This window comes from Pinus tabuliformis, chromosome 3_2 (genome assembly GCF_031772625.1).
Source record: "Pinus tabuliformis cultivar Carrire ecotype Pingquan chromosome 3_2, CPIR1, whole genome shotgun sequence".
NCBI classification, from domain to species: domain Eukaryota; kingdom Viridiplantae; phylum Streptophyta; class Pinopsida; order Pinales; family Pinaceae; genus Pinus; species Pinus tabuliformis.
In genome coordinates, this window is record NC_142302.1 from 667,208,213 (window position 1) to 667,233,724 (window position 25,512).

General features: G+C 39.3%; 1 pseudogene; it reads right to left on the bottom strand.

Annotated features, from left to right (window-relative positions):
* The window catches only part of LOC149182405 (omega-3 fatty acid desaturase, chloroplastic-like), a 251,033-nt pseudogene that overhangs the window by 177,800 nt on the left and 47,721 nt on the right, over nt 1-25,512 (bottom strand).

Here is a 25,512-nt window from a genome sequence, read left to right on the forward strand (position 1 = left end):
TCTTTTAATGAATTAACCAACTCAATGTTGTTTATGATATATGTATACGTGTGTATAAGAAAAATATATGTGATGTCTCTATCCTTCGAATAATTTTCTAAGACACCTAAGATCTAGATGTTCCAGGCACTGGTCTTGTAGCAATCCAAGGTTGTCTCTGGAATCGACAACAGCACGATGACTACTATGCCAATTTTGGCTCCTGATCAAGGGACGAGACAAGACCCACATGCGGGTGATAAAGGAATATAGGGTGGTGTTGCAGCACTACCTCCTCCCTGGATATTGTACATGTACTAGGGGAATCACATGTTATGAGGATGATCACCTATTTTTTTGCTACAACATGTACGTACTTCCAAAACAGGTGAACATTGTGAATTTGGAAGATATGATTCAACTACATGACGATAAGTTGGGAATCAATGAACATATGCAGGGGGTGAAGCTAAGTTGTATGACATTGACCAAAAGGCCTATGATAGTGTCGTATTATGTTTGATTGTTAGTGGTTAGCCCAATAAAAACTCCATTTTTGTGGAGCAGGGTTTGATCGACGAAGTATATGGCCTAGGTTGTTGATTCTAAGTTTTGTGACCACCAAGAAGCGCCATCAGAAAACCCAATGAAGTAGTTTGGTCGGTGCTTCATCTATGAAGAAATGACAAGATAAATATGTGCTAAAGCATAGGAAAAGTTATGAACACATAAGACATGCAAAAAATTACATAACAATATCATAGGGATAGCAAGGTTTTCATTCATGGATGAAAGTTTTGAGGTAGAACCTGTTGATGGGGTCTTTGATACTTGTTCCATTGGGGTCATAAAGAATGTGTGCTCCTTTGAAAAGGAAAATTTTGACTATATAATGCCCTCTCTGTGACATTTTGAATTTCCCAAGACCCAGTGCTTCATTTGCGACATCATAGTGTAGACCTAAGTCCCCTTTGTTGAAGGTGTGAGGGGTCACATTGTGGTCATAGATTCTTTGGATCATTTTTTGGTGGCCTCATTTAAGGAATATTTTTCCATGACCCCCCTCCCCCACCCCCCAAAAAAAAAATTCACTAAATTCCATTTTTTTCTAAAAATGTTTCATCCAAATTTTATAGGACACAATTATTTTACTTTAAATTTTTCCAAAAATTTATAGAGACTATATCAAACCATTAGAAATTTGAATATTTTTACAAAATTATTGCTAAACATTTTACAATCTTCTTATTAGGGACTAGTAAAATTCACTAAAATTTCTACACTTTAAAATTAATTTCCATCCTTAAAAGTATCATTGGCCTCATTGTGCTAGAGAGAGGTGCATCGACTTTCATCGACATATTCCAACTATATGAGGCACTTCAAGGGAGCATTATTTTGGAGTAACTCTAAGGTAGTGCATATAATATGGATCTCACATTCTATTGGGAGGAAAAATTTAGCCCCATAAAGAATGATGGAAGGGTGTGAAGCTTGTTGATGTTTCGACCTATGTTTGATACACCCACAAGGATGATAAATTAGCATAGCATGTGGTGCCCGTTTTTTTGGTGGTCTTTTACCATTTGTTGTAACATTGTCTTTAGAAATTTTTTAGTGGCTTCTACCTAACCATTGGATTGGAGGTAGCATGGCGATGCAAACTTATTAGTGAACCCAAGGAGCTAAGAGAGTTATTGGGATATCTTTCTTCAAAATCTTTTCCATGGTTAGACACTAATTCCTTGGAAACCCCAAACCACGTGATGATATGGTTAAAGAAAAATAATATTTTTGTGTTGGCCATGTTGTTCAATGTGGGCATGGCTTCAACCCATTTGGTGAAGTATTCTACTATGACTATTATATACTTGTGGCCATTTTTTCATGAAAAATATAATTCATGAATGAAATACCTCATTTGCATAAGGGACCAGATGTAATGACAAGATGAAATGGGACCGAAGGGGCTAGCATTTTATTGGCATAAGGCTGTCACCTAGTACATCACTTGACTACTTGAATGTAGTGTCAAAATAAAGTGGGTGAAAAATATGTTTCCCAAAGAATTTTTGGGTGGTGGACAATCCTAAGAGGCTTTTGTTGCAAGCACAATTGTGACAGACATTCAAGACCCATTCATCTTCCTCAACTATGAGCCATTTATGTATAATGGTATCTACCCCTCACCTATAGAGGACATCTCCAGTGAGGAGATACAAAGGTGCCTCATGGTGAATAAGTCATCGATCATCTTGTGAGAGACGTGGGTTGAAATTTTGCATTTGCAAGCAGAGGAGAATGTTATTATACCAAGGGTCATCAAACAAGATGAATAAGAGATTTCCATTGGGGAAAGTGTCATTTACTGGTCGACCCTTGGTATCCGAAGGTAGATCAACGATGAATTTTGTAGTATCATGGCCTTCTAACTTTTAGGTGAGTCAAAAATAAAGGTCAAATTCCTGCAAAATGACTATCCATCAGAAAAACTTATGGTTCATAATTATACAAGTGAGAGAGGACCACCTGGGGTTTGAACTTGCAACTACAATAGTATTCCTAAGGATAAAAAAATGCCTTAATTTTTGTATTGTGTGCACTAATGCAAGGGAATTTTTTATGACTAGCTCATAATTAAGCATTGGGTCTAACAAGTTCTTTCTCACATAATAATAGCATGCTCTCTATTATCATCTCCCTCTTGGACTAACACCCCCATGATGCCAACCTAAGATGTTGAGAGGCATAGAGTATAGTCCTTGTTATAGTTAGGTGGGCTTATTAGTGGTGTACGTGACAACGTGTCCTTTAAACCATCGAATGATTGTTGTGCTTGTTCATCCAATTAGAAATGGATATCCTGACATAGAAGACAAAGAAATTTTTGAGAACAAGTGGCATAGTTAGGAATTAGTCCATGCAAGAAGTTAACCTCACCTTATAAAATCTATAATTGGCATAGAATTTTTAGTGGGGGGCCTCACAAGTTGCTTGGACCTTCAGGGGGTCTACCATGACTCCTTGTTGGGAAATGACAAATCCAAGCAAAGACACAGAACACACACTTGAGAGGGTTCAATCAAAGTTCATACTATTCACATCAATGGAATATAGTACAATGATCCTCTATGTGATGAGATCATTATTTGGAACGAAATATGAGATCGTCCAAATAGGTCAAGATAATATGAGCCAAATCATAAAAAAAGTAATGCGTGGCTTACTCGAAAGTGGCACTAGAATTTTTAAGGCCAAAAGGCATTACATGATATGCAAAATTAGGATAATATGAGCCAAATAATAAAAAAAGGGTAATGTATGTCTTGCTCAAAAGTGGCACTAGCATTTCTAAGGCCAAAAGGCATTACATGATATGGAAAAGTACCACAGGGGGTGGTGAAGGCAATTTTATGTTGATTTGTATGGAATATTTGAATTTCATTTGTATCCTAATAAGCCATCGATGAAAGACAAGGCATGATACACTATAAACAAATCAATGACTTAATCTATGAATGGTGTGGAAAAATTGTCCTTTGGGCATGCTTTGTTCAAATCCCATAAATTAGTCCATATGTAAATAGTACCATATTTTTTCATGAAAGGTAATAAGTTAAATACCCATGAAGTATAAGAAATGGGGTATATAAACCCTACTTTGTGTAGCTTATCAATTTTGGCTTTGATAGCTACAACTTTTGATCATTACAGTAGACACTTATTTCCCTCATTAAGGAGGCATTAGAACATGTGTTTTTATGGTGGTCTATGATAGTACGGCTTAAGCTAGGCATTTCTACATATGAAAAAGGGAAAAAATCATGGTTCTTTTGGAATAAGGCTTTATAGGATACAACTTCTTGATAATAAGTTTCACCTAATGCTATTTCTTGAATAAGTGTTTACAGGCGATAAATTCTTAGGGGAAAGCTATACCCAACACTATTTCTTCAACAACTCCTACCTTGGTTGATATGTCCACATTTATGGTTGGGGAAATGTAACCATATTACCTTCTTCAAAGGCATTAGGGTGGTGAAAACAGGAAGGACAACTTCTGAGTGGCATAGCTTTTTCATACAGACTCCAATTAACATGATTCCTACATCGTTGGAAAGGTATCCATGTAGAATAGAAAAAAAAAAAAAAAAAGTGTTGCACTAAAGTGACAATTTTTTACCCCCAAAAATGGTTGTTTGATGCCTCAAAATTTCTTAGAAGGTTTCATACCCCAATTTACCAAACTGGGCCCCACCGATAAAAATGGTCCATAGAGTTTATTCCTTCACTTTTTCCACTTTGAAAGCATCAATATGGATGACGTACAATATAATTATCCAATCCAGATCATCAAAACAAATATATCATTGCCCAAATGAAAATGAAAATTTATTTCTAGTATTTCTACCCCACTAAAAACATTTCCATTGCATGTGTCAAATCAGAGCCGGGTAATATATGTGAAGATACTTCAATACCTTGAATGGTAAAAGTGCAAGCACAAATTAAAATAGAACACATACTTACCAGGTAGAAAATATATGCAAATAGAGCCATGGTTTATTGAACCATAATTTATTTGTTGTTTCATCCAAAGTGTCACATATTGTTTTAGACATCTGAATGTAAACAACAAAATTAAGTCATTAGACATGGTCTGCTTCATTGCTTCAACAATTGTTAATCAAAATTGTATTGAATATCTAATTCTTTTTCAAGGGATTTCTCAAGAGTATTTTATTGAGTTTTATTCTTTTAAGCATTTTCCCAGCATGGTGGTCTTTCATGTGAACTTAGAATTACTACAATGGCCCAATTTGAGTGAAATTAGGAGAAGACAGAAACTAAACTAAAAATTGATGGAAAAACAAACCACTTGCATTAGTCAATGAAATTTAATATCGATGAATCATGTCAAATACTCACAAGAAGCCATGATTCGTCATTTTCTACATGTTCGTGATTCTAATGATGGGTTCTATGACATAATCATGGCTTGAGTTGCTTTAAATGACATACCAATTAATAGTTTGTAAGTATATGTAACAAAACATTACCAACCTTTAATCTTAAGTTAGGTCTTTCAAGAAGAAGCAACCATTAAGTCTACAAACAAAAAAATTTCAAAACCCTTAAGATAGTGAAACAATTTGTATGATGTTAGCCTTATAGTCTAAAGCATTCCATTAATATATTCAATTATTTACTCAAATATAGTACTATGATGAATTATATGCTCAAATGTTGCACGTAAAACTAGTATTAGAATCCTAGATTGATCTCATCTACATGGACGACCACACAGACAATGGAAGATAGGGAATGGAAATTCAAGTTGTAGAGAATAATATACATAGAAAGAAGCCAAAAAACATAAGAAACTCAGACAGACTTATAGTGGGCCAAGGAGAGATGAAATCAAATGATGTAACTTCAATACCTTGATAGTGTCGTTGAAAACATTGGATGGTGTCAATAAAGCTTCTTGAAAACACTCAATTAGTGTTGAGTACCACTCTCCAATTCTTCTTGAGCCCAAGCTAAACAACCAACTCCATCTAGATGATATAAATCCACTATTGGAGGACTGCCAACATTGTCTTTAATTAAATCTTGCTTAGAAAATAAAGGCAATAAATTTGATACCATACACTGCCTCTAGATTTTGTTTTACCAACCACTACATCTACTAATGTGTACAATTACTCCAACAACCAAGGGAATATAAATTGCAAAAGTAAAAACAAGCAACAATTTGCTCAATGGCCACATTTCTCAACACTCCAATATTAAGGAACATGCATATTGCTTCCTCCAACACTACCATAGGATCGAAATGGTTTTATTATTATGGTATTTACCTAACATTAATATCATTATAAAGTTGAAACTAGCAATAAAGTGGTACTTTGTTTTGCGTTGTTACATAAAGGAGTAATGTTCAATACTCTCAATATTTAAAAAAATAACAATAATAATTCTAGCTCTTTCTCACTTCAACAACTCATAAAATAAATCACTTTGGCATTCACAAAAGAGACAAAAGCTTACTTTTAAGTCCACCTTAGCTCAACATTGACATAATTTTCAGTCAGCAATGTGCAGTGAAGTATTATGTGTCAAAGTAAATCCTGTCAAGGAAGTTTCAAAACATCAGTGGACACAAATAGGCTTGATTCTAGACACTTTGGCACGACCAAAAACAAGGGCACTCAAATAAGGGCGAGATTGTGAAATCTTTGTCAATCAAACTTCTAATTCTATTAGTAATTTAACCATAAATTATATGAACCCGCTCTTGAGATGTTTTATACTTAGACGTGAATGCATTGTTAAAAGGCACTGCTAAGTCAACCAGAGGAGTCATAAACATACTATCAGCGCTAAAAAGGAAACCAAATCCTTCACAATGTAAAGGTGAATGATTGGAACTACTTGACACCATTCAGGAAGGACGTTGAATGGTCAAAACATGAGAAGAATCTGCACATTCAAAATAATATTTTGATTACACTTGATTTGAGAGCTAGGGACAAAATCCAGTGTTGCTAGATCTATCAATTCTTTGTCTTCCTTGTTGACCATGAATTATTCATGTAAATTCCTTTATGGGTTAGTGTCAAATGAAAAAAGTGATTCAGCTATAATTCCTACAAATACACAATTTCTAAGTACATTCAAAAATATTCTTAACATGTTTGAAAAGAAGAAAAAAGATGCCAAAGACATCCTATGTGAACTTTTCTTTTGATAATAATAAAACTGAAACACTCCAACCCACACAAACTAACAAATTCTTATCATCTCCAATAACAATACAACTTTAGCAGCACATAAAAAGCGGACAATGTAGCATAAATCTTGCAAGAATATATTGGGCATAGTTGAGGTTTATATGTAACTTTACATTGATAAAGCATGTTTGTTTCTATTGAAATACATAAATGAAAGGAAAATAACAAAGGATGCAAAACATTTTTTTAGTTTATTATCCATGATAAGGTACGAGGATGGAAGAATTATTGAAATACCCTATCACACTATTGAGTTTGTGGTTTCTAGAAAAGTTTCCATAACCACTACACAAACAATTTCTAATAGTTTGTCCCAATTTTAATCTTTCAGATGTTCAATTAAAGGGAGAGAACAATGATCATGCATGTGACTACCTTTAATCCATAATTCAAGCAAGGAATACCCCACTTTTATATTTTCCTTCCACTTCGATATTTTACCTAAACCACAAGCAGACATCCTGATTCTTTAAATAGGAAATTATTGACCAACCCCCACAAATGAGTGTAACCATACACACTACATGGGAGAGACTTGAATAATATTGCCTCTAATCTATGGGTCATATTGATACACAATTTTGATTTTGATTTTATGGTTGAAGCTTGGAGCTTGGAGCTCAAAGATGACTCTGTATTTATCACACATCCATGCTCTCATTGTGTCGTATTAGATCCAAATTTGTTGCTTCAATCATAAAATATATTTTCTTGTAGTTTCACTCATTACAATTCATAATGTGATTCAGAGTCCCCTTCAAATCACCCTCCCTAAAAGGATCAAACAAAGTTTCTCAACAAAATGTGATGTATTTTTCCATGTCTATTGGTTGGGGTGTTACAAAAATCATTAACCATTTCCATCCACACAATGCAAAGCTCAAAGTAACCTAATTATCATGCTAAGCTAGTTCTTGGCTTATTGATCCAAATTTAAACAGGAACGCCCAAGTGTAAATTCTCCGCATTTTGTGGTCACAGAGCGCAAAGATGTAAAGTGTCATAAAGGGTTTCTGCCCTTCTGTTATGTAAGTTGTGTCAGCTTTAGAAGACCTACCCATGGTTCACGGACCATGGGATTGTATAAAAAGGAGAGTCTTAGAAGAGTCTAAGGAAGAGTTCAAAGTGGATGATGAATGTAATGGGTCATTAGCGAAAAGAGCGAAGAGTCTTAGAGTAGAAGAGAGGCTCTGTAGCCATGTGTGCAGAGGCCTAGTGTAGAAGTCTGCAGCTGAGTGCGCAGGGTAGTTAGAGTCTGTAAGAAGATCTGAAGCATTAATAAAGAAGATTATTCTGGAATTATCTGTGTTTTGATCTATTTACTTTTGTTATGAATGAATGTGATTACGTTATGTTGAATAATGGGTTTATGATTTAATCTTATATTGATGCACGAATCTATATGTTTACATTGTTATCTGTCCGCAAATAATAATATATGTTTACGCGAAGAATATCTTAATGCATGTTGAAGTTATCAGATACTTAAGCTGATATGGGTAATTACGAAAGTAAGAGTAGTTACAGAAGTGTGTAAGTAGATAAATCACCTATGTAGGGTCCGCGAAAGATGATCATAGACCTTCGCGAAGGTCTGGAAACCGAATAAGAGAGGTATATCGAGAAGCCATAAAATGCTTATCGATTTGCGCGAAGGAAGAGTCAGGGCACAAAACAACATCGCTACCATCTCTAGGTGTGGAAACTTGGTTCTAACATCCCCCCATACTACTTCGGGTGAGACTTCAGTCTGCACTCCGTGGATTGATGCCAAAAGGGCCAGTAATGTAGGGATTTGTTTGGCTAAATTAACGTTGAACCTAGTGTTAACACCCAGGTTGTTCCCTTTGACTCTAAGGGAATACGGCCGGGGTAACCACTAACCAATCTTTGGATTACAGTGCCTAGCCACACTGTAATCAGAGAGGGCTCTCTCTTTATAATTTGTCTCTGTTCTGTGGAGATTTTTAGGCTAGCTATGAAATGAGGGTGCTTAGTTTTATGCTTTGGTTGAGGGATATCTTTCTGTACTTGAAGTGTGCAATCTGCAGATGAGTTTATTTCATTGGGCAATGGAGTCTGTGGCTACAAGTGTTTAGAAACCTTGAGATGATTTGCTGAAATTACAGGGCCATTTAAATACTTCATATAACAAAGTTAGATTATGATGGTGACATGTGAACAACCAGTGAAAAGCATTCAAGAATTTTCCACCAAGCTGGGGTGTGGGAAAGAGATAGATGCCTCAGGAGCAAACTTGAATTCCTGAAAATATTTATCACAGTGAGAGATATAGCTTGAAAAGTGTAGCAATTAAGAATTACACCTTATTTACTCTATCTGAAGAAAACATTTATAACAGCTTAGATTGAGTTCAGGGTAATCTATGATTAAATCCTGGAACTATTCTTTTACTTTGCCATTAAGTGTAAAAACTCATAAACATGAAAGAAGGTGAAAGACTAGAAAACATATAACACAGAGTTTTAAAGAAGACTTATTGTGCTATGAAACATGCAGGAATCCTGTAACAATCAGCCAGCCACCACAGTGCATCAAGGAACACAGAGCTTTGGAAATTCCATCCACCTTTTGTATTATTTCTCTGAGAGTTGTACAGCAACAGAAATATAGAAATGAAATCAACAACAACCCTTGCAAACTCATGCGAAGGGGACTTTATAGAAATGTTTATACAAAATATCTCAGGCATTGAGTCATCTGAGAGAGAAATATCTTCATTACTTCGTACAGCAAAGTAGAAAAGAAGTTATTACAGCTTTGAATGCATCATAACTGCTCTTTAAGTCTGTCAGAGGATATTTTGACCTTTGGAGGTCACTGAGTCGGTTGAAACGCTTTGCTTTAATGCTGGAAAATGTGCCTTTACGTTTGCTGCGTTGTATCTTCTCGGCCCTGCCACCTGTGACTGTGCTTGCTGCTGTGGTGACCGAATAGCCCTGCTGAGTTGGCTCAGCCTTTTATCTTTCCTCTGTATGCTTATCTACCAAAATTTTCCCTGTGTATGATCACTTATAAATTTGGAAAAACTTGACATTACAGGTTCTGGCTTGATAATATTAGCTGTGTCAATCTATTCCAGACTTCCTGTGTGGGCAATTGGTGCTTCACAATTGCCTCTATGGTTTCATCTGCTTCTGTATATTTATAGAAATTTGGAGGCACATCGAACAGATGATTGATCTCGTTCATGATAAAAAACAGGTTTTCCACCCTATTGTAGAGAGTCTGCCCTGATGCTGGCCCTGATTCTGCTGAAGTGCTGGGCTGTCCTGCAATTTGACTTGCAGCAAAGGCATTGACCCTTTTAGCATAATTTTCATGGGTAAGCAGTCTTCCCACACTGCTTAGTATGCTGGGGAGGCCTCTGTTTTGTAATACCTGAAACTTGTCCATGAACCTGTTGATTTCGGTCTGCATATCTTGGGTTCTCCTTTCTAATGTTCCAACCAGGTTTCTTAATGTCAGGACCCTTTTAACCATTGAGATTGTCTCAGTCCTGTGAGCAATTCCCATGGTGGTCAGTTGAGAGCTTGTCCTGTTATTTAATATGTTGATCATCCTATTGGCAGCATCAGGCATGTTGCCAAGGCTTGCTCTTGCTCTGTGTATCTCCCTATTTGCCTTTGTAATGAGCGCTGACTGTTCATCTATGGTCTCAATGAACTGCCACTGATCAGTAATGGACTGGCCAATATTGGCCCATAGGACTGTTTTGAGCTCTGCTGTCACCTTATCTAGTGTGAGCTCTTTCTCAAGCTCAGTTATTCTCTTTTTGAGAGCTTTTATATCTCTTTCCTTCTCAGCCACATTCTGTTTGCTCTTATCATACCTTTCATTTACTTTAGCCAAAGATTCTTTGGCTTGATTAAGCTCTAACATTTGAGCTTCCAGGACTTGAATTTCATTTTGAAGCTTCTGCATATCCAGACTATGAGTCTGCTCTGTTGTTGGTGCAGCTGTCGATGTAGTTGGTGCTGTAGGTTCTGTTTGCTGAGGAGGAGGAGCAGTAGTTGGAGCAGCTTCCTCAAGGTTGATTACCTCAGGAGGAGGCTGGGAGGTTTGACCTTCTTCTCTTTGTTTCAAGGCTGCCTGTAGTGCTGCTTTTGCAGCCTCCGATTCTCCCAGTTTTTCTTGGGTTTGGATTAGCTGCTTGTACAGAGATATCAACAAGGTTGTGGCCTCTTGATCATGTCTTTGCTGGGCAACATCATCTGTTTGAGGGTGAATTGTGGCTGGGAGTTTGATCTTTCTCCTCAAAGCTGCCATGTCTGCATCCCTCAATTTTAATATCTCTTGTATGCCCTTGATATCTTTGGGATCATGCCCAATCTCTATGATGATGTCTTCTAAGGACCTAATTCTGTTGTCCTTTGCTTGAGAGGATGCCTTCTCCAACTCAAGCTGAGCAGCTGTGTTGTTAAGGCTATTTTGTAGCCTGTAGTTATCCAATGTTTGGTCTGCCAGGGAAGCATAGACCATCTCACCCGTTTGCTTATGCAGTTCTATTTTGTCCATTGGGTGGATATCCTTGGCAAGGACCTCCAGGTTAGTCCTCAAGTAGTCAGAGGCAGATTGGGGCTGCACTGCTGTTGGCATAAAATGACTCATGATCATTTTGCCTTCCTGCACATCATATGCAGACATGAGTCTTTGTTGATTGGTGGGAGCCATGTTTAACAGATGGTTATACAGTTGTATCTTGATGGGCTCATTTCTCCTCTTAATGTCGATGAACTGTTGTTTAATGCCGAGTCCACCTTCCCTTTGCTGATTTGAGGAACTCACTTCTCCTCCCATTGCTCTATCCTGTTCCTGTTGAAAGGAACTTGCTGATGCTTCCCTGCTGGGTGGGACCATACCAAAAGACTGTCCCATTGGCATTTCTTCCTCTGAGAAGGGATTGATTCTCTGTCTTTTCTCCCCATGAGTTGCTGATGTTGTAAGGGGAGTCTCTCTGTCCCTTTTCCTGCTTGTATCCTCCTTTTGTGGAGTTTGGAGGATTGATGCCTCAGCTGAAGTTTCTTGCCTTGGAGGCACAGTTTGTTCAGTGGATTTAGGGGCTTCCACTGTTTGCTCTTGCTGGACAGGCTGCTCCTGTCTTTGTTCTTCTTGCTGTTGGTGTTGTGTTTGTTGCTGCACTTCCTGCTGCATCATTTCTTCTTGTTGTTGCACTAGTGTTTCCATTTGCTCTTCAGTCATAGGAGGTGGCTGTTCCATCTGCTTTTCTTTGCCTTTGTTGGATGTCTGTGGAGTATTCATGGCAGCTTGCTGATGTGTTGTTGAGGATGAGGCAGCTGCTCCAAGTTGTCTTTGATATGAGAGGGGGACCTGTCCACAAGTTTCCAAGTCAGCTTCTTTTTGAATATTTCTAGCCTCTCTTTCTAGCAGCTCTTCACTAGTAATTTCCTCTTCTAGGGTGCCCTTTTTCCAGCTCAATGCATTGGCATACTGCTCAATCTCAGGCAGCCTCATATGTGAATAGGTACCCAATTTGTATTTTATCCTCCTGAGGGAAACAAAATGATTGGGGTCATAGGGTATCCACTCAAAACTAGTTTGCAGTTTGAGGGCCTCTAGGATACTATTTGCCTCTTTCCATCCCTCCTCTCTTTTGTTATATAGGAAAGGGCCCAGCTGGCTCCTTACCTTCAACTGCGCCTTCTTGTTCTTACTTTGGAAGTGGAGGTAGTCGGCATTCCCAAATTGCCTGAAGTATTCTAGGGCAAAAAGTCTCATAGGGACATACCTTGGCAGCCTATAAGGCTTCAACTCACAGCCATATACTCTGATCACTGTGTGGTGTTGGTAAAAGTACCAATTACCAATGCTGTAGGTTTTGTTTAGATGGAGAATTCTCCTCATGTCATCAGTTAACCTTGGAGGAGAAACACCATACAATAATGTCATAGCTGGATGAATGAACAAGTCTATGAACTCACAGTATGTGTATGGTGATACAGAGGTGCAATGAAAAACAGAGGTCCAAAACACAACTGACCTTGGATTCCCCTGGGCATTAACTTGCTTCAGGGGAATGAGGAAGCTGCCTGGTTGATAAAACAAGAATAGATGGTAAATGTACGAAGTGTATCTGAACAGTCTTTCCCTTTGCAGATTCATTAGCTGGTCATGGATCCTATCTGCAATATATGTGGCATAGTCATAATGTACAGCTGGAGGCTTTCCAGGAGAGAATATAGACAGCATTGCCATTATACTATCATCCACATCCTCCACTCCCCTGAACCCTAGGACATAGCTGATCAAATCCACTAGCATTCTGCCCAATTCATTTAAGTATGCATATCCAATAGGAGGAGTTCTGATGGCTTCAGAGCCTGGTTGTATGAACAGCTGATTGATTTTGATGATCTGGTCATTTGACAACTTAGTCCCCTTCTTTATCAAGTTCTGCATGTAGAGGGGGGTCAATGGTTTTGCAGTGTGGAAATGCAGCATCTCATTTATGCTCTCTGGGGTGATATGGAACAGAATTGAGCCTGTGGGGCTGAGGACAGCTCTTTGGCATGGATCATAGCACTCCTGGCATCTGTGGATCAATTCTGGCATAGGATTTACCTGGGGGAGGTTGTAGATGGGCAAGTTTGAGTCCCAAATCCCTAGGATATCAGCTCCACTAAGGTGCTGGGCTTTCAACTCATTTAGCAACTGAATATTATATTTAGAGCCTAATGGAAACCAATCTAACATCTGATAATCCATATCTCCCAGAGCTTTCCATTCTAACTCCCTGTGAGGGGTATTGAGAGGCTTGATGTTCAGTGCAATTGGAGTTTCCATGGTCTATTAAGCTTCTGACTTGCAGGTGAACTGGTTGAAGTAAGCAGAACAACACAGAGGTGATTCCTTACAATGAAAGTGTGAATTTTAGGGACCAGAGGGTGAATTGAGCACACAGCAATTGAAATACTGTTTAACAGATTGATAAAGACAAATAGCAGGGCTGACCAGAACTTTTCTATGGTGAATTTAGCCAGCAGAGGTTTCTAGCTCACGATTGCGCGAGCTACCTGTGAATTCAGGTTGTTTCAGTCAAATGCAGGTTTCGTAAACTGTTCGTTGCCTTGCCAGAGGGAAATAGGTACAGGTTACTGGATACTAGACGGTGAATTCAGTGTTTTAACACTCCCTTAACAGTTTGTTTGTAGAAATTTGGATAAAAACCAGGTGCAGAGAATAATTTCGAGAAATACCTTGCGGATTGCTACTGACAGTTGCAAATGCAGGTACGACGGAGGCGCCCGCGGTTTGGAGTCGAACAGTGCAGGTTGGCATTGGTCTGGTCGTTAAATACATGCAGGAACAACAACAGTCTCTTTCGGCAAAAGTAGAAAAAACACGAAATTTTGGCTTAAAATAGATTTTTGGCAATATTGGCGCGTTTTTGGGATGACGTCAGCATGACGTCATCGGGTGGGGTCGGAGTCGGATGACGTCAGCATGACGTCACCGGGTGATGTGGCAGGTCCTGGTTGGTCCATGGATATGCTGAAGTGGCGGACATGTCAGCGAAGGGACGGACGAATGAGGTGATGCGACGGCGGGGTGGCAGCGACGTGGCTCTGACGTGGGCATGACATGGGACCAGCAAAACCGGGCGGTAAGTGAAACAGTGGTAACGGTTTTCTCGGACCGCTTACAATACGGCCCCGGTTTTGTCAGAGGCCGCTCCGAGAGACTGAGAAGGTGACGCGTGGCCGAGGACTGACGTAACCCTTCGTCAGTTTCTCGGGCGCTAACTGTCGGGCGTGGGGACCAACCCGATATGCATAAGGGCCGTCCGATCAGAGGCGCTCGATCGGACGGCTGACGGGTTGATGAAGTGATCGAGCGATACGGAAGGGGGCGGGATTTAAAAAATGTATTTTTTTTGGGATGCGCGCTTAGCGAAAGACCATTGGGGTATGAAAGATTTCGATGGTTTTTTAATATATTTTCAATAAAACCAATATAGCGCCCGAACCATTGGATAACATAAAAAATGGGTTTTTTATGAATAGTTTTGTCAAAATGCGCCCGGTGCTTAGACTTTGGATAAAGGAGAAAAGTGGGTTTTTAGAGTATTTTTGCCAATGAAGCGAGTTAAAGGGACAAAAGGGGTTTTTAGCAAGGTTTTTGGGGATTTTTTGGGTTTTTCTGAGCAGAGGGAAGGTGAGAGCTTAGGGGAGAGGTTGTTGCTCATAACCAGAGGTTAGAGCAGCCCCAGGACAGGGTTGACCACAGTCCCAGGTGGACTAAAGTCTCCCTTTAGACAGACATATTTAGCTATAATGCTAAAAGGAGGATATTTATAGAATGCTTGGGGATTTATACACCATGGTGTTAATAATACTAGGGAAAGGGTAACATAGGGGAATTACATACTAGAGTTAGAGTTAATATGGGGGAATATGTGAATGAGGGGGAAAATCACTAAGTTTACTTGAAACTTACTTAGTTTAGGGAGTAGATCAAAATGAAAAGAATTTTTAGACAAGAAATGTGGCTTTTCAATGAATAAAACCACCATCAAACCTCAAGTTTTCTAAGCAATTCAATTGATGAGGGGATGTTAGTAATGAGTGGGAAAAGGGATAATTGGGAAGTTAGACATGCTTCTTTGTTTTTCTTTTCTCATCTTGACCATCAAGGTTAAATCTGAAATGAATACCACTTCTGCAACCCCATCTACTTACCCAGCTACTTTGCCTAGCATTTTTTGTTTCTTCTTGGAGGGTGCACTTAGGCTTGCAGACCCTTACTTGCCTTTTCTTTTCTTTGGCTTTTTCTTTTGTTTTTCTATCTACTTCTACCCTTATTTCTTCCAAGGTCCCAGATTAAGCTGTTGGGAGCCTTTTCTTCTCTACCTGAACTACTTGTCTGCCAAGATTAAACAGTTTGGACAGACTTCTTTCTCTATTCTACAACTGAAAATTTAAAACATGACATGATCCAGATTAGACTGTTGGACCATCCATCAAAATTTGAGTCCATACCAAGCTATAAGCACAGATTGTATTCTTATGGAAATATGTGATCTTTGCATCATCAAAGCAGAGCATATTTGGACCTTTTCATTGCCAATCATGAAATATGAAACCTATTGGTATAGGTAGCTAACAGTGGCTCCACATGGGGATGGTGTTTTATTTGAAAGACCAAGAACAACAGGTCAGATTGCCTTGCTCCTTGACTGCTCTTGCCAATCTTGAAGTTTGCTGCTTTGAAATGCCAAAATTGTGTGCTTCTCTTCTTGGTAGACCTCTGATTCTATTCACCTTTTGCTGGCAGTTTAAGAAAACTTTGAGAAATTGCATTTTTACATGTTGACAGAAAATAATATATACATCTGGATATGTACAAGGGAAAACTCAGGCTGCACTTATGGGTGATATTCAAAATAGTGCTTCAGCATCCTGCCATTCACAGGACCTTCATCCAAATCAGTTTCATTGAGACTCTTAAGGAAATAAGTGTTGTTTCCTTGTACTGCTTGGACAGCAAATGGTCCTCTCCAAAGGGAATCAAATTTTCCATGTTTTCCCTTATCCTCTCTTCTTGAATCCCACTTGAGGACTTTGTCACCAATGTTGAAATCTTCTGCCTTAGTTCTTCTATCAAAGGCCTTCTTTAATTTTTCTTGTAGAACTTGAACTCTGCTGAAAACTTGGTCTCTAGTTTGCTGTAAACATATGATTTGATTGATTCTTCTTTGCATATCATTTGGTTCAGCTTGGCTTTCTTGAAGAAGTTTCATAACAGGCACTCCTAGTGATGAAGGAAATTTGGCCTCTAATCCATAAACCAACTCATATGGGCTGGTCCCAATTGATCTTTTGGTTGTTAGTCTATCTGCCCATAGGGCATTCACAAGCTTCTTATGCCAATTCTTTTTGTTCTCTTCTAGCACTTTCTTTATGATGTTTACCAGACTTTTATTTGATGACTCAGCAAGGCCATTTCCTTGGGGATAGTATGCAGTAGAATGGCCCAAGGTGATGTGAAATTTATGGCAGAAGTTCACCATTTTCTTGGATCTAAAAGCAGCAGCATTGTCTGTTATTATTTTGTCAGGACAGCCAAATCTAGCCAATATGTTGTTCTCCAAGAACTGAATGATAGTGGAATCATTTGCTTGTCTGCATGGAACAGCTTCAATCCACTTGGTGAAGTAGTCTGTGGCTGTTAAGATCCATCTATGTTGGCCTGAAGATGAGGGATGGATTTCCCCAATGAAATCCAAGCCCCATTGTTGAAAAGGTCTTTCTGTTGCAATAGGCCTCAAGGGAAGTGGCAGCAACTGTCTCTTTCCCTCAAACACTTGACATTTATGACATGAGGTGGTGAATTTCTTGACATCAGAGAACATGGTGGGCCAGTAGTACCCAGCCCTTAGTATTTTATCCACAGTGGAATTCCAGTACAAGTGTCCACCACAGTCACCTGCATGAAATTCCTTTATGATATTGTCAGTTTCATTCTCAATTAGGCAGTTTAGCAATATGCCTTCATGGTTTTTCCACAATAAATTTCCATCCATAACACAGAATTTAGAAGCTTTCATTTTTAAGAACCTACATTTAGTTCTGGACAATCCTGGGGGAGCACACAGGTTTTGCAATACATAACATATATCAGAGTACCAAGGGGATTGTTCAAAGGCTACATTGATCTTTGGAGTCGCCAGCTCCGGTTCACTGTCCAGCTGGTTAATGTCTAAGGCTTGGAAATTTGCTTCTGTCATTAATTTGGCCAAGCCTTGCCCTTTTATTAGTTTTGTAGGTTTTATCTCAATGTCAAATTCCAAGATGTTGGCAATCCACTTTCCTCTTCTGCCCTCTAAATTTTCTTGGGTGAGAATGTCTTTGACAATAGGACTTGGCACATATGCTATAACATGGGAATAAAGGATATAAATCCTAAAGTCTTTAATGGCTTTGACCAAAGCATAAGCTTGCTTTTCCATGATTTGATACTTTAAAGGTGCATCTCTAAGAGCTTTGCTAAAGAAAGCAATTGGCTTCTCATTTCCTTGGTCATCTTTTTGCAGCAAAACAGCAGCAATAGTATGCTGGGAGGCAAAAGAGAAAATGATAAATTCTCTGTCAAACTGAGGATTGGTCAACACTGGGGTTTGGGTAAGGGCCAGTTTTATACCTTCAAAGGCTTGATTGGCTTCAACAGTCCATTTGACTTTTGAATCTTTCTTTAGCATGTTATTTAATAATCTGATTAGTTCTGCTAAGTTTGGGATAAACCTTCTCAAGAAATTGATTTTTCCCAAGAATCCTTGCAACTCTTTGACATTTCTTGGGTGGGGCATTTGTAGGATAGCCTGTATCCTATCTGGGTCAATTCTAATGCCATCTTTAGAAATGATGTGGCCCAATAGTTTACCTTCCTCTAAACCAAACAGGGATTTCTTGGGATTCAAGGAAATTCCATATTTTCTGCATTTTAGGAAGATCTGTCTCAAATGTTTTATATGTTCTTGGTCTGATTTTGAAAAAGGTGTAAGGTCATCTAGGTAAATGACAAGGAAGTCATGAATCTCTTTGGAAAAAGCAATATCCATTGCTCTTTGAAAAGTTGCCCCTGCATTTTTCAATCCAAAAGGCATCTTTACATATTTGAAAGTTCCCCATGGGGTAGTGAATGCTGTTTTATCTTGATCATCAGGGTGCACCAGGATTTGATTGAAGCCTGAAAATCCATCCAGTAATGAGATCCTTGAGGCCCCTACCACTCTTTGGAGAATGTGATCCATCTTGGGTAAGGGATAGTTGTCTTTGAGGGATACTTGGTTCAGATTCCTTAAATCCACACACAACCTTATTTCCCCAGTTTTCTTTCTTGTAGGGACTAAGTTGGAGATCCATTCAGAGAATCTGATTGGTGCTATGATGCCAGCCTTGAACATTTTCTGTACCTCTTGTTCCATTGCTGGGAGAAGCATAGGATTGATTCTCCTCAATTTTTGTTTAAAGGGCTTTTGATCAGGTTTGAGAGGGATTGTATGCTGGATAACAGAGGTGTCATAGGACTTTAGGTCCTCATAACTCCATGCAAAGACATCCTGGAACTCTTTAAAGAGGTCAATGTATTTAGGCTTTTGGTCAGGAGGTAAAGAAGCAGACAATTTAATTATTTTGGGTTTGTCAATTGTACCTATGTTGCATTCTTCAATGGCTGCATTTAAGGGCTGCATTTTTGGTTTTCTGGGGATATCATTTGAATCAAAGATGTCCTCTAGTGGAGTTAGGCCTGTTGGTAGAAAATTGTCTTTCAGCTCTATGATTTCAGTTTCAGCATTGGCCACTTCCTCACAATTGATTGATTGAATTTGCTGAATGTTGTCTTTGTTGAAAATAGTTGGATTTAGCATTTGTTTTGCTGTTCTAGGTGATATTGGGTGAGTAATCTGTTGAAACTGTATTTGTGATGGACTTGCTCCATCAAGTATTTGTGATTGACTTGCTGTATCAAGTATTTGTGATTGACTTGCTGTATCAGTGTCAATATTTAATCCTGCAAATTCTTGCTGCAGGGTTAAAAAATGGTTTATTTGCTTGTCATCCTCAAATACTTGCCAATCATTAACATTGTTTGGAATGGAGGGTCTGTGTTTTACCTCAGCTGTAAAACAATGATGAGGCTCAAAAGGCAGCTTGCAGGTACTTGCAAAGGTGGCTAAACTATGAGCATGTAGATTGTGGGTTCTAGGAATTTTAGTGATTTGGAATTCAGAGAAAAAGTTTAGTACCTCAGCAACAGCAGACCTATAAGTCCTTAGTCTTTTGTCATTGGTGACAAAATTTCCCTTCACTTGTTGGATAACTAAATCTGAATCACCCATGATTGAAACCCTGGCAGCTTGTAAGAACTTTACTAACTTGAGGCCTAGTAAAAGAGCTTCATATTCTGCCATGTTATTAGTACATCTGAAGTTCAATCTATAGGCTCTGCCTTCTGCATGACTATTTTCTTTATTGTGTACCCAAACTCCAGCTCCTGCCCCTAACTTGTTGACTGAGCCATCAAATTCAAGGAACCATAGAATATCCTGTTGGGAAGGAGATTTAATAATCTGTTCATGGGCTGGCAATGTGAGTAGAAGTTGTGGTTTTTCCTCTAGCTTGTCTTCTAGGACAGTTTCATCATTTGATTGGGTATGCTTGATATTTAGAACAGCAGCAGTATCTAGTGTTTGATTGACTGTCGTTTCATTGGAGTCTTCCTCCTGTATGAGTATCTTGGTTTCAACCTCACCTTTTGAGGGAGTTGTGCTGTCATTGAAGAGAATGTATGAGTCTATGTCTGAATGGACAGCATATATGGGAAAGTTTTGAGGCTTTTCTTCACTGCTGACCATGTATTTCATGAGTGTTTCTCTGTACAGTCTTTTTGGTTGCCCAAAAACAGAGATGGTGGCATATGACATGTCTAATTGCAGGGAACCTTGGAGTTTAGCTCCCCAAGATCTTGATAACAGCATCCCATACTTAGGTGGAATATCAGCAACTACCACATCCATTAGGATTGTCTTGTTTGGGTATTGAACCAGAGACACACATAAATCTTTTATGAGACCTAGACACTTGACTTGGCTGGAGTCAAAGGAAAATAGGTCCTTGTATGGTCTTGTTATGTCTAGATTCAATCTCTCCATGACTGCTTTTGGCATGAGATTGTGAGAGGCACCTGAGTCAAACATTGCATTATGTAATATTTTATCATGAATATGTAAACTGACATAGAAAGGTAATACCCCTGTGACTACCGTTTTTCCATCCACTTCTGGGCCAAACAGTAATTCTGGGGTGTCATCCAGCACATTGACATCATCTTTGTTGCTAGTGAGTTGAAGGGACTTCTTGATCTGTAGTTTATAGATGTCATGCTTGGCTAGTTCTGAAAGAGGGATTGCTATTTTTAGTTTGCCAATTTCAGTTTCTAGGTCAAAGGGTTTTTCAGATTGGGTCTTGGGGTTATGGATAACAGTCCTTTCCTTGTTCATTAAATCTTCTTCTTGATTTTTATCTTGACTTTGGGACTTGCCTCTTTTACTCATCTCTTGGGGAGTAACCTTTAAATTAGGCTGAGAAGGTGAAGTGGCCATAGGCTGCTGTTTTAAGGACAGTGGTTCAGTGATCTCTTCAATAATCACTTCTTCTGCAGGTGAATTTATTTTTTCATTAGGCTCTGTGACTATGACTCTTTCAAGCTGCTGATTATCCTTTATCTTTTCAGGCTGGTTTACATTCACAGTTCTGCTCCTCAGCTTGTATTGTTTATGGACTTCATAAACAGCAGTGTCATAGCCTTGTTTAAAGTCAAAGGATTCACCTGATTTAGTTTGGAACAGTTTGATTTCATCATCCTCATGATCTTCTTGTGTTAAGAAAACTTGACTTTCACCATCTAGACCCATTAAATTAATCTCAGGATCTTCATTGGGCTCTATTGATGTGGAAGTTTCTGCATAATTTTCTTGGAAAGGGGGTCTTATGTCTTGATCAGCACTGGGTTTGCCAATGCCTGGGTTTTGAGTTCTCCTAAAGTTTGGATTCCTAGGAGGGTTGTTTTGTGGTGCTTCCCATGATGATTTTCTTTCAACCGATTCCACTCTATCACCCAATCTTTTCATTCCAGTGAGAATTGCATCTAGCTTTTGATCAAAGGCAGAGGGTTCCTCTTTGAAAGCAGTCCTCTTTTCCAACCTTGCCCTGTTTCTTTTGGCAATTAGGTTGGCTTCCACTGTAACAGCAACCCTTTGGGCCTCTGCAAGGGATTGAGGATCTCTTTCCTTCAACTGATAGGCCATGTCAGGGTCAAAACCATCAGGGAATTTGTACAAAGCTAAATCAGGAGGGGGTCTTAAATTTTGTGGGATCGCGTTATATACATTGTTAAATCTTGCACAATACTCCAAAACAGTCTCTTGGGGACCTCTTTTGATAGTGTCATATTCCCCAAGTATGTGCAGAGGATCTTTCTTCTTCTCCCATCTACTAGTAAAGGCTTGATACAGTTCATCAGGAGTTGTGATGGAATTTGCATTCAGGGATCTAAACCAAGTTCTTACATCCCCAGTTAGGCTTTGAACAAACATCCTCATTCTGACACTGTCATCATCTATTTCATAGGTCTCAAAATGGTCTTGCATCCTCTTAGCATGCTGGACAGCTGTCAGAGGGCCATTGGAGTCAAAATATGAGATTTTGGTTTGGTAATCTTGGGGTAGAGCTGCAGCATTAGCTGGTATCTGCAAGGGTGCATATCTGTTAGCCATATTTACAGGGTTTAGAGGATTAACAGGGGCAGCTGGGATAATAGGAACAGTGGGTATCACAGGGGTGATAGGTAAGGGTGAACCTAGAGTGTTGGTCAAGGGGATATGTGCAGTGGATGAAGATGTGAGAGGAGGACTTTGAGATGTGGATGGTGAACTAGGGGAACTAGGGGTAGACCGGAAAAGGACCTTGCATGGGGTAGAGATAAGGCTGGGATGATCTGAATCTGAGGTTAAATCAGCAGGCTGCTCCTGCCTTTGCTGCCTCTTAATGTTTCTAGGGATGGTATTTGGATTATCAACAATGATGGGTGGATTAGGGTCAGGATTTGCCCTAGTATGCCGTGGATTTTTCTTGGGAGCCAGCTTCTAACTGTTTTTTAGGATTTTATAGGAATTTTTATATCTGCAAGGACTGGATAAAGATTTTGGAATGGCTATATATATTCCAAAGCTGAGATGAAGACTTACTGAAAAAGCTCTTCCCTAAAAGCTGTCAATGTAATACAGAAACAGTTTTGAAGGCCTCCTGACTGATTTCAGGCTTGATTTGCAGCTTTGAGAGATGTATAGAAATTGGAAAATCCTAAGAAGTCCCCAGTGGAGTCGCCAATTATGTTAACACCCAGGTTGTTCCCTTTGACTCTAAGGGAATACGGCCGGGGTAACCACTAACCAATCTTTGGATTACAGTGCCTAGCCACACTGTAATCAGAGAGGGCTCTCTCTTTATAATTTGTCTCTGTTCTGTGGAGATTTTAGGCTAGCTATGAAATGAGGGTGTTTAGTTTTATGCTTTGGTTGAGGGATATCTTTCTGTACTTGAAGTGTGCAATCTGCAGATGAGTTTATTTCATTGGGCAATGGAGTCTGTGGCTACAAGTGTTTAGAAACCTTGAGATGATTTGCTGAAATTACAGGGCCATTTAAATACTTCATATAACAAAGTTAGATTATGATGGTGACATGTGAACAACCAGTGAAAAGCATTCAAGAATTTTCCACTAAGCTGGGGTGTGGGAAAGAGATAGATGCCTCAGGAGCAAACTTGAATTCCTGAAAATATTTATCACAGTGAGAGATATAGCTTGAAAGTGTAGCAATTAAGAATTACACCTTATTTACTCTATCTGAAGAAAACATTTATAACAGCTTAGATTGAGTTCAGGGTAATCTGTGATTAAATCCTGGAACTATTCTTTTACTTTGCCATTAAGTGTAAAAACTCATAAACATGAAAGAAGGTGAAAGACTAGAAAACATATAACACAGAGTTTTAAAGAAGACTTATTGTGCTATGAAACATGCAGGAATCCTGTAACAATCAGCCAGCCACCACAGTGCATCAAGGAACACAGAGCTTTGGAAATTCCATCCACCTTTTGTATTATTTCTCTGAGAGTTGTACAGCAACAGAAATATAGAAATGAAATCAACAACAACCCCTTGCAAACTCATGCGAAGGGGACTTTATAGAAATGTTTATACAAAATATCTCAGGCATTGAGTCATCTGAGAGAGAAATATCTTCATTACTTCGTACAGAAAAGTAGAAAAGAAGTTATTACAGCTTTGAATGCAGCATAACTGCTCTTTAAGTCTGTCAGAGGATATTTTGACCTTTGGAGGTCACTGAGTCGGTTGAAACGCTTTGCTTTAATGCTGGAAAATGTGCCTTTACGTTTGCTGCGCTGTATCTTCTCAGCCCTGCCACCTGTGACTGTGCTTGCTGCTGTGGTGACCGAATAGCCCTGCTGAGTTGGCTCAGCCTTTCATCTTTCCTCTGTATGCTTATCTACCAAAATTTTCCCTGTGTATGATCACTTATAAATTTGAAAAAACTTGACATTACAGGTTCTGGCTTGATAATATTAGCTGTGTCAATCTATTCCAGACTTCCTGTGTGGGAAATTGGTGCTTCACAATTGCCTCTATGGTTTCATCTGCTTCTGTATATTTATAGAAATTTGGAGGCACATCGAACAGATGATTGATCTCGTTCATGATAAAAAACAGGTTTTCCACCCTATTGTAGAGAGTCTGCCCTGATGCTGGCCCTGATTCTGCTGAAGTGCTGGGCTGTCCTGCAATTTGACTTGCAGCAAAGGCATTGACCCTTTTAGCATAATTTTCATGGGTAAGCAGTCTTCCCACACTGCTTAGTATGCTGGGGAGGCCTCTGTTTTGTAATACCTGAAACCTGTCCATGAACCTGTTGATTTCGGTCTGCATATCTTGGGTTCTCCTTTCTAATGTTCCAACCAGGTTTCTTAATGTCAGGACCCTTTTAACCATTGAGATTGTCTCAGTCCTGTGAGCAATTCCCATGGTGGTCAGTTGAGAGCTTGTCCTGTTATTTAATATGTTGATCATCCTATTGGCAGCATCAGGCATGTTGCCAAGGCTTGCTCTTGCTCTGTGTATCTCCCTATTTGCCTTTGTAATGAGCGTTGACTGTTCATCTATGGTCTCAATGAACTGCCACTGATCAGTAATGGACTGGCCAATATTGGCCCATAGGACTGTCTTGAGCTCTGCTGTCACCTTATCTAGTGTGAGCTCTTTCTCAAGCTCAGTTATTCTCTTTTTGAGAGCTTTTATATCTCTTTCCTTCTCAGCCACATTCTGTTTTCTCTTATCATACCTTTCATTTACTTTAGCCAAAGATTCTTTGGCTTGATTAAGCTCTAACATTTGAGCTTCCAGGACTTGAATTTCATTTTGAAGCTTCTGCATATCCAGACTATGAGTCTGCTCTATTGTTGGTGCAGCTGTCGATGTAGTTGGTGCTGTAGGTTCTGTTTGCTGAGGAGGAGGAGCAGTAGTTGGAGCAGCTTCCTCAAGGTTGATTACCTCAGGAGGAGGCTGGGAGGTTTGACCTTCTTCTCTTTGTTTCAAGGCTGCCTGTAGTGCTGCTTTTGCAGCCTCCGATTCTCCCAGTTTTTCTTGGGTTTGGATTAGCTGCTTGTACAGAGATATCAACAAGGTTGTGGCCTCTTGATCATGTCTTTGCTGGGCAACATCATCTGTTTGAGGGTGAATTGTGGCTGGGAGTTTGATCTTTCTCCTCAAAGCTGCCATGTCTGCATCCCTCAATTTTAATATCTCTTGTATGCCCTTGATATCTTTGGGATCATGCCCAATCTCTATGATGATGTCTTCTAAGGACCTAATTCTGTTGTCCTTTGCTTGAGAGGATGCTTTCTCCAACTCAAGCTGAGCAGCTGTGTTGTTAAGGCTATTTTGTAGCCTGTAGTTATCCAATGTTTGGTCTGCCAGGGAAGCATAGACCATCTCACCCGTTTGCTTATGCAGTTCTATTTTGTCCATTGGGTGGATATCCTTGGCAAGGACCTCCAGGTTAGTCCTCAAGTAGTCAGAGGCAGATTGGGGCTGCACTGCTGTTGGCATAAAATGACT